The following is a 12,340-nucleotide window of genomic DNA, read 5'->3' on the forward strand; positions in this document are numbered from 1 at the left end:
GCAAGGGAAAGGTATATGCAGAATGGGAAGCCCTCAGAGGCAGACACTCCATTTTGGATAAAAAATATGTCTTTTTTATATCATAGAGACATACGAGATTATAGGATATCACCAGTTTGAGGAGCCAGTAGGTGCTCTTAATTCTGATTTTTCACCTGAACCAGCCAATAGATGGTGATGGTTTTGGTTCTTTGAAACAGTTTTATTTTCACAGACTGATTCCACTTTTTCAGGCAATAAATTGCTGTTACAGTTTCTTGTGCTTATCAATGGTATCTCAGGATGCCTCTGTCTTCTGGGTATCCCAGCTATACTTCAAAGAGGCCAGCTGCAGTTTTCAGGGATGTGTCTAGTTTGAAGGCTTAGTTCCCAAGCTCACAGCTCCCAGGCTGGCAGGCAATTTCTCTGCCAGTATTTTTCAGCAGACATTTTCTTCTGTTCAGTAATTTTTGCTTTCTTACCAGGCCACCTTTAAGGCTGCTCACATTGCAGCCTCCGCAGAGGAAGATACAGTCTGCTTGTCCTACATGTTTCTCTTTCTCAGCTGGAACTTCAGTCCCTTCTGAAAGGGATGCTGTTCTCTTAATGTACATATCTACCTCCACCTGTGTGAGCACCTTTATTTTTTCTTAAGAAAAGGGAGACTTTATGGAAAAAAATCTAAGATCCAGTTCTACTTTAGACAGGATTTAGGATGGATAGTACTACTTATTTATGCATTATGCTGTGGAGCTGAGAGAGGTCAAGAAGGTAGATATTATAAATCATCATTCACCCTTTTAACCAGAGGAATAATTAGTACTGATGATGGTGAGAAATGCAGAAAATCGGGGAAAAAAAAGGAGAGGATCTGTAGAAAATAAGGGCAGAAACTACTGTTAGCCACTGAACACAATGTCATGAGCAGTAAAAAATGCCATGGTTTAGAGTCAGTAAAAACAGGCTGCTTTCTGAGTGGTCTGAGAAATTCTAGCATTCCTTGTGTTTTCAGCCTGTTAGTCTTTAAAATATTTTTTGTCAATATGTATTGCACTTCCGTGTAAGTCAAAGGCTCAATTTGTTCTTAGGTGCTTAGGTAATGAAAACAAGATCTTTGCAAACAGTTAAGACTTAGAAAAATCTGTGCATAAAAAAGTTTGTAAGATAAATTTTATTTTATCTTGTTAAATATTATGCCTCTGCCATGAGCTACCTTGAAATGTTGTCTTCATGATATTTTACAAAGGAAAGCTAATCTGGTATTTATGACCAACTTTGAATTGTCTGCAGTGAACCTACACTCTGTGTGTGTGTGTGTGTGTGTGTGTGTGTGTGTGTCCCAGTTCCCAAGGACTATAAATCATGTATCTGATGTCTATGTTACCTGACTAAGGGCTAAGGTGAATCACAGTTTCCCTTATAGCACATGAAATTGAGTTCTTTTTATAATCAGTTGTGGATTTTCTGCATTTTTCTGAGATTGACTGTACTTACCAGTGGCAAAAAGAAAGGAAAGGATTTGCAGGAACTACAAGAAGTCAAAAACAGGAACTTGCGGGATTGCAGCAGATCGATTTATAGTGTTTACAGATTGTGTGCCCAGATAATTTCAAAGCACATGGTATAAAGGGGTCAGATCAGCCTCATGCCAACATTTTTTGCAGCATCAGGCAAGACTGTCACTTAAGACCTAGCCAAAAGATTTACAATGTAAATGGCTAGTGCATATGGGCATGAGATTGCCTAAAGTCCCCAGCTGCCAGTGTAGACAAAGCCTTAATTAGCCAATAATGCTGGAAATTTGTGCGAGTATGGAAGTTTTCTTTATTCAGTAAGCAGTTCTTCAAATATTACTGAAATGAAATCAACAACCGGTTTGACAAGCAACCGAGGAATGTAGCTTTAGCTCAGTATTTATTAACTAAAAATTCAATCAGTCAGCTAAGTTAAAAGTTTATCATTATATTGCATGAAACTTTTGGTACACTAAGCAAATGAGAACAAGTTTCTTTTAAGAGATTAGATATCTATATTTGGGGATCTAATTCCTTAAGGAAAAACTTGATTACGTGGCCAGTTTTTATAGATTTAGAGAAATACAGTGCCCATGAGAGTTATAAGCAATTTTAAACACTGCAGACAGTTGAACTACCCGTGCACACTGGGCTAAGAAACTCAACAGGTCCTAAAACTCTGGACACACACAGTTCTTAGTTAGAGGTGTTAAAAATATCAGCTTCTATATTCAACCTTTGATAAAGCCACCAAAGCAGACAAACCTCCTTCAGTAGTTTATTTTATCCTTTGAATTAATTGTGTTACTCAGCCCTTATTTTCTTAATGTCTGAAACTGCTGCAAAGAATGCTAAAACTTAGGCAGACAAGTGAACTTTATCTTATAATTCTAATTATGGAAGTCAATGTGAAAGTAAGTTTGCTTGTTTTTCTCGAATATTTTCTGACTGGTATAAACTTCTTGGCATTCTTTTGTGTATAGGCAAAAGAGGAGCAAGAAGTATAACAACAGTATTTCCAAAAGCACAAAGTTTCTGAATTATCTGATGCACTGGAGCAGAGAATGTAAAGCAGCAAACAGCTAAGCAAGCTGGTAAAATCTACACTAGGAGAATGGAAACCTGAATCTGATGGCACTGAGCAGCTCTGAAGGCTGATAATCTGTATCAGCTGCCAGCAATAATTTTTACTCTCCTCGGCTAAGATAGAAAGGGGATACTAAGGCAAAGCAAGAATCAGAAAAGGGTGAAGAGAAAGCCTTCCTTCAAAGATGAGATCTACCTGATGAGATTCAGGGCATTGATAAGGGGACTCAGGAAAGGGTTAAGGTTTAAGCTGTTTCATACTAAAAAAATGACAGTTTAAAGTACAGAGTCAGATTCTCATATACGCAAAGTCTTTGTGTATATGAGTGTGATTTTGGCAATGTAAACAGGTGAGATGGGATAGTAGCAAGACATTTGCTCACATTTGAAGTTCCCTTTAGGCTGTCACAGTAGACCAAAGAAACCTTGGTAGAAATGGAAGTTAGGTCAAAGTGTGTAAGGTACATACAGGCATGCAAGAATGATCAGCTCGGTGTTGATAAGGACATTTGAGATGTGTCCAAAATACTATTTTGAAGCACTTGCTTTGTCTCATTTGTATGCCATTCTCCTTAATTCTGGAGATGCCTGAATAGTTTCATAACCTTTCCTTGACAAAAGGGAGCAAACTCTCAAAATGTGTATTGTCTAGAGTTTTCCTATAGTTAAAAATCCTGTTATCCAAGTATACACCCCTCCTGGCTATCTTCACTCCAGGACTAGTTTGATGAAACCTAAACTTCATGTTTAATGGTCCAAAAGCATCCAGGACAGTGGTGGGAAACCAATCCTAAGTATTGCTTGAACTATAAAATTTATGCTGCATTGGAAGAACCAATTTGCTGTGTAGCACTGCCAATAGCAGCAACAATGGCAGCAATACATCCCAACATTGTGCCAGGATTTTACTACTTGCAAGAGCTAGGTACTGCTGAGTACTGCTGTTAGGATATATGCTCAGTTTCAGAACCCATCTAATTATGCTACCGTTAAGTTCTCCCTACAACAGATAAGGCTATGAAAATGAGTGAGACCAACATTTCTCTGCCAGTCCTAGAACTTTATGTAACTTGGAATTCAGTTGTCTGAAAATTAGATAGACTCTAGGTATTCATTTCTCCCTTGATTAATTGGGTAGAAGCTGCAGTACCAGGGAGCAAGGTTTCTTGTCTTCTTTGCAATAGATAAGAAGAAATGATTTTGTTTCATTCTACATAATTTCAAAAATTCAGAATAAATCTAGTGATCTGGATTTACACACCTTACCCCAAGAGAATCCCCTGCAGACACTGTCCTCCCCTTTGCAACAATGGACTAAGCAGTAAGTGAGTAGATGACAGTAACACTTGTGAAGATTCTGTGTGGCTTTAGTAATGTTGAGTTGGTTAATCCATTCCAAGTTCAGTCAGGAGGATTTGACTTGCCTGCTTGCTTTAAACAATACGTGTTTTTATTAACAAATGCATTCATATCTAGTATATAACGGACTACTTGTCATGTAAACCGAGATGGGATTAACTGTTATGGCCTTTTAAATTCGGAACAAATATGAGTAAATCAGTGTGAATATTACCCATGACTGCTTGCTTTACTGTGAATCAAAGAAGTCAACAGAGCGTGGTATCTGTGTTACATACATAAAAGAATAAAAACTCCTACCTCAGTTTTAAAGAACATTGAGTCTTGCAACCTTTGCTAACAGGTACTTTCAGTACATATTGACATGGTCTCAGTTTCTTGAATTTAGGTACACTTGTAAGGGTGAGATTGAGGTCATCTAACTTTAAGGGTGATATTCAGCACTGGTCTGTAGGTTGGAGTATCTACGGTGTAATCTGTACATCTGAGCAAGATGACCAAGTTACTGTTGCTACCAGTGGAAAAATAGGATGGGATTAAACGTTTACATGTAAGGTCATTTTAAGCACTCAGAGGTGTCTTATCTAGCATTCAGCTGCTTCTCCAGAAGGCTTTGGATACGCTATATAATCACCCTTCCCTGTTAGACCCATGCCCAGAGGCATCTCAGATTGCTCTAGATACCTATGATGTATGGGCAAGCCCCTATGTCCACAGTGTTGACAACATGGGATAGTCTTGAGTGTGGCTAAACCCAATGAAGAAGAATGTGAACATCTCACCTATTTTATATGGACCTTAAAATGAGTTTGGTGCCCTCAAGCCCCTATTTTTTTCTGTCGTCTGTAAAGGAAGAATGGGGCTGACCAGATAAGGCATTGGCATCTATATGCTAGTCATATAAATATATGCAAATGAGTCATACTGTCCTACTCGTGGAAGTGGCATCCATGCCAAAGGAGTAACTGCTTCTTATATCCTCTGTTAGTATTGTTGCCGTGGGGCTATTCTCACTGATGTCAAAGAGCAGCTGCATAGAGGGGTAAGAGCCATTCACTCACCCATCCATGGTCAGCTGGAGTGCTGCCTCAGTGCATGTCTGTGAGTATGATACTATTTGCATCACCTGTTGGGAAAAAGCCTCTTTTTAAAAAGCAAGGAGAAGAGACATGCTGCTTGCTTTATATGACTTCAAAGAATAAAAGTGGTAAGTGGTAAATAACACGCCTAGGAGTGCAATGACTTTCCAATGTTCAAATGCGATGGCTCCTGTGGACCCATACCAACCTTACAAAACCAGTGTCAAATGAGCTGGTATCAGTGGAGCATATGCATACATTTTGCTGGTTAGCCTGGTGGAACAGAATTTTGTGAAATAAATGAAGTTGATAAAACCTGAAGAGATGGGGGGATACCAAGCCCTTAGCAAAGAGATGATTGTGGCTGAGCCCAAGCTGGAGGTGAAAAATCCCTTCTTTGCCTTTTCCCTTCAGTGTTCTCTGACACTGCCCCTTTTCCCTGTCCTACTCATAAGCACCATCCCAAGCCAACCGGTTGTTAGCATGTTCAACGCCATCCATTCACAATTCCTCTGAGAGATAAGAGCGTCAGCAGGATGCACTAGGGGCAGGGTGTCATTCCTCCAGGACATGACTACTAGACATACCTGCACCCCTAACATGCACATAACCCATAACACAGGGATGCTAAATTAATCCTCTTTCTCTTCTTCACATGAGAAAGGTTAAAGATGATTGTGAAACACTCATCCTACTGGCCTGGAGCAGCTGAGAACAGTCCCTCTAGTGTCATCAACCCAAACTAAAAAAAAAAAAAAAGAGGAAAACCACCTCAGGTGTTCCTGCCCAGATTATAACCACAACTCTGGGCTTCACGAGAGATGCAGTCTTCGAGGCTTAAAGAACACAACTAATGCTAACTGCAGAGTAATCCATGCTAGCTGCATGTCCCCTTTCCTTTCAGCAGGTTTTTGCAAGTACGAAGGCACTTGCTCACACTGGAAACAGAGACACTCTTGCAGCCACCCACAGATCCAACACACCCATACACCCATACTATCCTGGTTCCTATAAAAGCATCATTGAGGTAGAAAAATACTGAAGAGGGTTATATCATTGGCACAGAAGAGATTAGTACTTGTGGTACAATACAAAATAGCTGTTATAAGAACACATTTCCAAATTTAAATAACAACTAATTATGCCTACTGTGCTGTACAACTATAGTATGGCTGTATTATAACTTATCTATACTGTATCATCTTCCAGTTAGCCTTTATTTCCTATTAAGTCTTGCTGTCTATTAACTAGGAATATTTCTGCTTTGCCTCTCCTTGTATGTCAATCAAATTCCCTGCTAAAACAGCTGGAACTTCTTAATCTTTTTTTCCTCAATGTTATTTGCCTTGACACCACTTGAGAAAACTCAAGAAAGATACTGTTTTTACAAAGGTGCTTCCAACTTTTGACCACAATGTAACTCTCAGAGATACTACAATGTTTTTGGTTTTGTTTTTTTGTTTTGGGGTTTTTTTTTTTTCCCATGTTTCTAAACTCCTAAAGAAAATTCAAGGTGTCTTGCCTAGCTGCAGATTTCTAAACGTTAGGGATCTGATCCAATCTAGTCTGTCCATGATCACTGGAGAAAATGAATCTCTTGCAGAGAATGTTTATCCTACTGTTTGGAGAAACCTGGAAAGGTGTGATGAACAGCCTTCCTTCAACGGTCTCTCCATCTACCACACAGGAAGCCTACACAATCCGTTAGACTGAGATCCTTAAGGTGAAAAGATTCTTAGGTCAGATGAATTCTACCCTCTGTCAATCTACTTTATAATTGCCTTTCCAATGGAGTAATTATGAATAAGATGAACACCAGATCAAAGGAATGAGATCTGATTTCTCCAACATTTTCTTTTGTATATAAGACCCCCTTTTTAATTCTGGAAGAGCCAAATAATGGAATTTTCTTACCATGTAGGCAAATGTGATGCAGGAGCACACTTGTAACTTTTGCTCAGGCAGAAATTCAAGGATTTGAAGTACAGAAAAAAAGGAAGCCTAACATTTAAGCAAACTGACATCTGTTTCATTAACAGACAACCTGGATAACTTGGGTTTGTGTGCAGGAGGTTTTTATTTGTCATAACTCTGCAGACTGAAGGAACTCTTTAATCAGCTTCAGCAGAGCATATTCCCCTAACTTTGGTATTTTTTCCCTCACCGCATTTAGCAATGCAAACAATATTGTGAATACCTGGAAGCATTGCAGCAGATTCACAGTAGCAACCTGTCATAGTCTGCCCATGTGAAATTGTTTCTGAGACAAAATAAAAGGAAATTACCAAAAGAAAATTACTGTCATTTGGGAAATTCATATTAATCGCCTACAGTCATAGTCAATGTCAACTGACTCATCAAGGAATATTTAACATTAAGGTTTGAGTAGTCCCCAGAAAAACAGGCTCTCTGTTTTAAGTCAGCTGCACGCTGTAACAACTGCCAGAATAGGGTTTTCAGTAAGTCAGGCGCTCCATTGATCTGGAAATGACAAGATTTAGGACATACACTTACACAGAACAGAGGTGGGGACAGCTTGGAAAAGTTAGCAGGGTATGGAAATTTTCAAGAACGTAAAGCTGAGGTTTCCATCATGGACCATATGGGTGCCACTAACAGGCACTGCTAAATAGGTTACCCTGTATAACTAAAGCTATTGCAGATTGGCAGCAAGCACAGAAAAATGGAGAGGAAAGAGTGCTGGGGAGAAATACAGCAGTTATTCAAGCAGAGACGGTTTCAATTAAAAAAAAAAAAAAAAAAAAGCAGAATAATCAGTAGCTATTGTTGTCCATGAGCACCTCTACACAGCTAGACTACAGTAGAATCCCCCCATCTCAAGACAGTCAGAGGAAAAGGAATGAAAAAAGGCAGAAAGACCCAAATCATCTGTACTAATCCCTGGGATCTCTATGATTGTCATGGCGGCCTGGTTTCTGCAGGACACAGCCAATATATTTTTGCCATTACTGAAATTTTTGCTTATCTGTGGGAAACTACTCTCTTCCCCAACATTAACGCTGATGAAGCTCTTATTTTCCTTTCTTGTAAGCTTCTTACAATGTAAGAACAATGAAATGGGACTTTCTTTTGGCCTCACCTCTTCCTCCCACCTTGATTTACCCCCCATACCCATTCCCTTGTGTATTTTTATATTTTTTTTTTTTGTGCATCTCTGAGAAGAATCTGTATCTGTCTTCTCTACAGCCCCTGCTGAAATAGAAATTAGACATTCCTGGCTGGCCCTCTCTTCTCTAAGCTGAACAAATACAGCTTCCTCAGCATCTCTATTTATGTCATAACTCCAGCCTCCAGTCAGCTTCATGGCCTCTGTGGTACTTGAAATTTGCATATATCTTGCTTATAATGTGTGCACCAAGCCAACAACACCCATATTGAGAAAATCCAATGGATAGATGGAAATCATTAAGTGTTCTAAACACTGTTTAGATTATAAACCATTAATCTTACAGTGTCCAGGTTACGTACCTGTAGTATGCAGTCAACATATGGCCCGAAATTCATGCTAATTTATAGTAAAGTAAAGATGGCTCTTATTCTGTGTGTACTAAAATGAACAAAGACTTCACTGGTGCAGGATGAGTACCAGTAGGAGTAAAAAAGCAGTGATTTTAAATGTACTGCATTGGTTTTGGGCTTTGGAAAGATCTGCTTCTTTTGTTTTGGGAGTTATTCTATTGTCCTATAATATTGTTCTCTTATTAGAGAACATTCAAATGGCACATTAAAGGTTCTATTTTAAAAAAAATAAGATACGAAAGAAATGGAGTAATTTAGAAAATTCTTTACATGTCTATCTGAGCAAATCAATTTAGCTGTGAGTTTTCACTTTCAAAGCTGCCTTGAGAGGATGAAGGTAGAATTCAGCTGACCTGCCCTTGAGCATGTATACAGAGGTGTCCATGTTCAAGTTAGGTTCCTGGGCTCCTGCTACAGCCAGTGCAGGTTGAGTCAACATAGCCAAAATTAATAGCTCTGCAGACTCCATTGATTCTCTCAGCACTGTAACGGGTAGAGTACCTGTCTAAGTCTTTCCCAAATAATGTCCAAGCATGGTTCAAGACCCAGCATGAGGCAGAGACCATCCTGAACAGGCAGTGTTACTGCAGTCATCCAGTTTGGAGGCTGACAGGCTCACCAACTTGTCTCACAGCTAGAGATCAGCCCCTGGCACAGATTTATTTGCTATGCTTATATGTGTATACACATATGTATATTTCTGTATGTATGTACAGAGAGGGGGACAAGGATAGAGAGCCTATGTATGTACATATAGGACAATATATATGTAAATATATACACATACAACAAAGCCTTAGAGGATACAGAGCTAAGACCTAAACTCCAGCCCTTCCATTTCAAAATTTATTTACCTTTTCTTTCTTACAAACTAAATGTGTGACAGCATCACTTATTTGGCAGCATTTAGGCTCATATTTGTGTATTTACTCTTTTTATGTGCTGTGCCTTTCTTCTGGGCTTACTGTGCAAGTTCAAGACCTGAAAATTACCGTTCATTTTATACATTAGGAAAACTCTGTGCTTCTAAAATCAAACAAGGTGTTTCAGAAGAGAAAAACATTGTACATGGAATCAGCATATAGTTCACAAGTCTACCAACAAAATTATTGATGCTTTCTCTAGACTCATTTTTCTAGGCTCTGTTTTGGGTGCCAGCAGGATCCTTGATGGCAATTGCTGAGCTGTGGTTGGATATTTAAGAAATTACTCATCTGGACGAGGTATAACACCAAATGAGTACCCCTTGACATATGAAAACTCATGGAGATTTATCTTACTGAAGCAATAAACTATTTCTGCGCAGAGCCATTGCTTCCTAAGCTAAGCCACTATTACATTACAGCTGAATGACACAAGGTTACGCAGCTACCAAAGCATAGAAAAAAGTGTCAAGAACCTCAGAGGAAAATGAGACATTTATCAGTCCTGGAAGTTCAGGGGGATGGGTAAAAACAGTGATTAGCAAAATGGAGAAAGTGTAAAATTCCACCTGTAAATAACTATAAAAATAGTGCGAATATTTAATATGGATTTGGGGGATTTTTCTTTGTTTCTTTGGTCACAGATTCTTACACAACCTTGTTCAAAGTTTTATTTAATTACTCAGAAAATTTTAAATAAAAAGTAAAGTCACATCTGGCTTTAACAAAACAAAAAAAGAAAAATATAAGTAGAAAGAAAAATCTTCATTAAAAAGTCAAAATTTTTGAGTGTTCAGAAGAAATTGGGATCCTTTAGTTATCTGTAAGACAGACATCTGTGTCAAAGATCTCTGTAATCAACAGAGTAGTACAAGCATTTCCAGAATGCAATGCATCTTTAGTTGTTCAAGTGGGTTAAATCATGCTCCATTGATGCCTTTTTCAGCTTAATCACTACAGGATATCTATATGACTAGCTTAGACCAGACATTAGACTCTAACATATGAAGACTTTGTTAAAAATGATCTTAGCATGCATACCTAAACATGGTTATGTTATCCTCTGATATAAAAAAGAAAAACACCATCTGTTTTGTATAACTGATCAATAATAGGCCCTTGTTCTTTTAGAAATGGAGTGAAAGCTAATATGAAAAAAACATTTGCAATGGAACTGTAACTGATTTTGAGCAAGGCAATTCTGGGCTTCGTGTGCAGATCTAGTGAATACAAAGAAGCTATTGAATGGTGAGACAACGGCAACTTCTTGAGATTATAAAAAAAATAATATAGAGAGAGCCCACCTTTGTCTATAATTTAATCCCCAGATGTACTGTCATGTAGCAACATTAAGGCATAATGAATCTGCTCTGTTATTTGCTTCGCTGTGGGCTTGGAGCCAGGGAGTCATTCTGCCCGAGAGACAAAAGACACTCTGTCTGCACAGAGATCCCTGCATCTTCCCGACACGTTTCCTCATACATTTTGTGAACTGTCTTTCCCCTCCCCTCTCCCTCTGTTATGTTAGCTGTGAACTGCAGTGAAAATCTGTCTGTGACAGACACTTTCGGTACTTGGTCAGCTGTCAGACAAGCGTGAGGTGAAAGACTTCAAATATGGCATTGGGCTCACAAACACACATACACACACACATAGAAACAGCCATCACTGGCTATTGCTCAGGTCCAAGCATGAAAACAAAAACAAAACACAGGAAAAAAATCAAATCCAAGGAAAAAAGTGCTTCTATGTAAGTCTCAGATCTTGCAAACAAAGAAGGCGTATTTAATGGTTTCATTAAAATCAGATTCGTAAGATCTAAACTCTAACTGCAGGGTTAGTAACATCTTCCTTCCATACCCAGAACTCACCTGTGGCAGTATTTACTCGAGGAGGTCTCCTCTTTGAAAGTTATTTCCATTAATGCCTAGACAAACATAAGGGAAAAAGGCTTGATGAGAAACCTGTGAATGGATGAATGGCCCAGGCTGAGTATGACCTACAAATCACCCCATCACAATCCACCTTCATTTGGGTACTTACATGGCACCTGGCATTGCATTTTCATCAGTCTACCACGGCAAGGGCCAGGCTGTTAGGATGCTGTATCCTTACTGCATTAGATTAGTACACTGCAGTGAAGTCCACATGAAGTGTTCATCCAATGTGCTAGGGCTCCAAAAGATATACCCTTTTTGGGTCTTGTACCATAATAAAAAGGTGTTGTCTTCTACAGGACCAGCTGAATCCTGCCTGCAAATACAATGCAGGATTCAGGGAAATCAAAGGAAGCATCTCAGTCAGAGATCAGGACTGGAAAAGCCTTGTTTGCTCAAGGTCTAACCAAATAAAGCATCTGTACTGGAGTACACAAATGGCACAAGAAACTCCTTGATTTTCTGGAGACTCTAAGAGACATATTTTGGATCCACTGGTTGCATGACTCTTTCAGCATAATCAAGAAATCTAAACAAACACCATGGCCCCCATTACTATATCTAATATTCAAAGACATTCCTAATGTCTCTGGATGCCTGTAGACAACTGAATCTGCCAGTGATTACAAGAGTCAGGACATGCAGGTCAAGTGTAGACACCAGCCATTAGGTGTGTGAACTTGAATCCTGCCAGAGGATCACTCAGGCACTGCAGAGATACAGGCGCCTGTAGAGGGTGGTTCACCCTTTCCTAAGACTCAGAAAAGACCTGTACAATAGAAATTGGATAGAAGTGTCTGAATTTTATGCTCATGGAGTATGGATTAGAGTTCTAAGAGGGACTATATGCCTAATACTTAGACAGCTGAGTCTCCATTTCTTTCCCTAAGCTTAGCTATTCCTGGCTGTGTAAGATGCCCTGG

General features: G+C 39.1%; 1 long non-coding RNA gene across 1 annotated transcript in view; it reads right to left on the minus strand.

Moving 5' to 3' along the window:
- The window catches only part of LOC129736395 (uncharacterized), a 14,604-nt gene continuing 2,264 nt past the window's right edge, over positions 1-12,340 (minus strand). Inside the window, exons 2-3 of the long non-coding RNA XR_008732921.1 lie at positions 11,352-11,407; positions 1-5,064 (exon numbers count right to left, since the gene is read on the minus strand). This is a non-coding gene — a long non-coding RNA (uncharacterized LOC129736395). The remainder of the gene's footprint in view (positions 5,065-11,351; positions 11,408-12,340) is intronic.

The sequence above is a fragment of the Falco cherrug genome, chromosome 6 (genome assembly GCF_023634085.1).
Source record: "Falco cherrug isolate bFalChe1 chromosome 6, bFalChe1.pri, whole genome shotgun sequence".
Classification (NCBI taxonomy): domain Eukaryota; kingdom Metazoa; phylum Chordata; class Aves; order Falconiformes; family Falconidae; genus Falco; species Falco cherrug.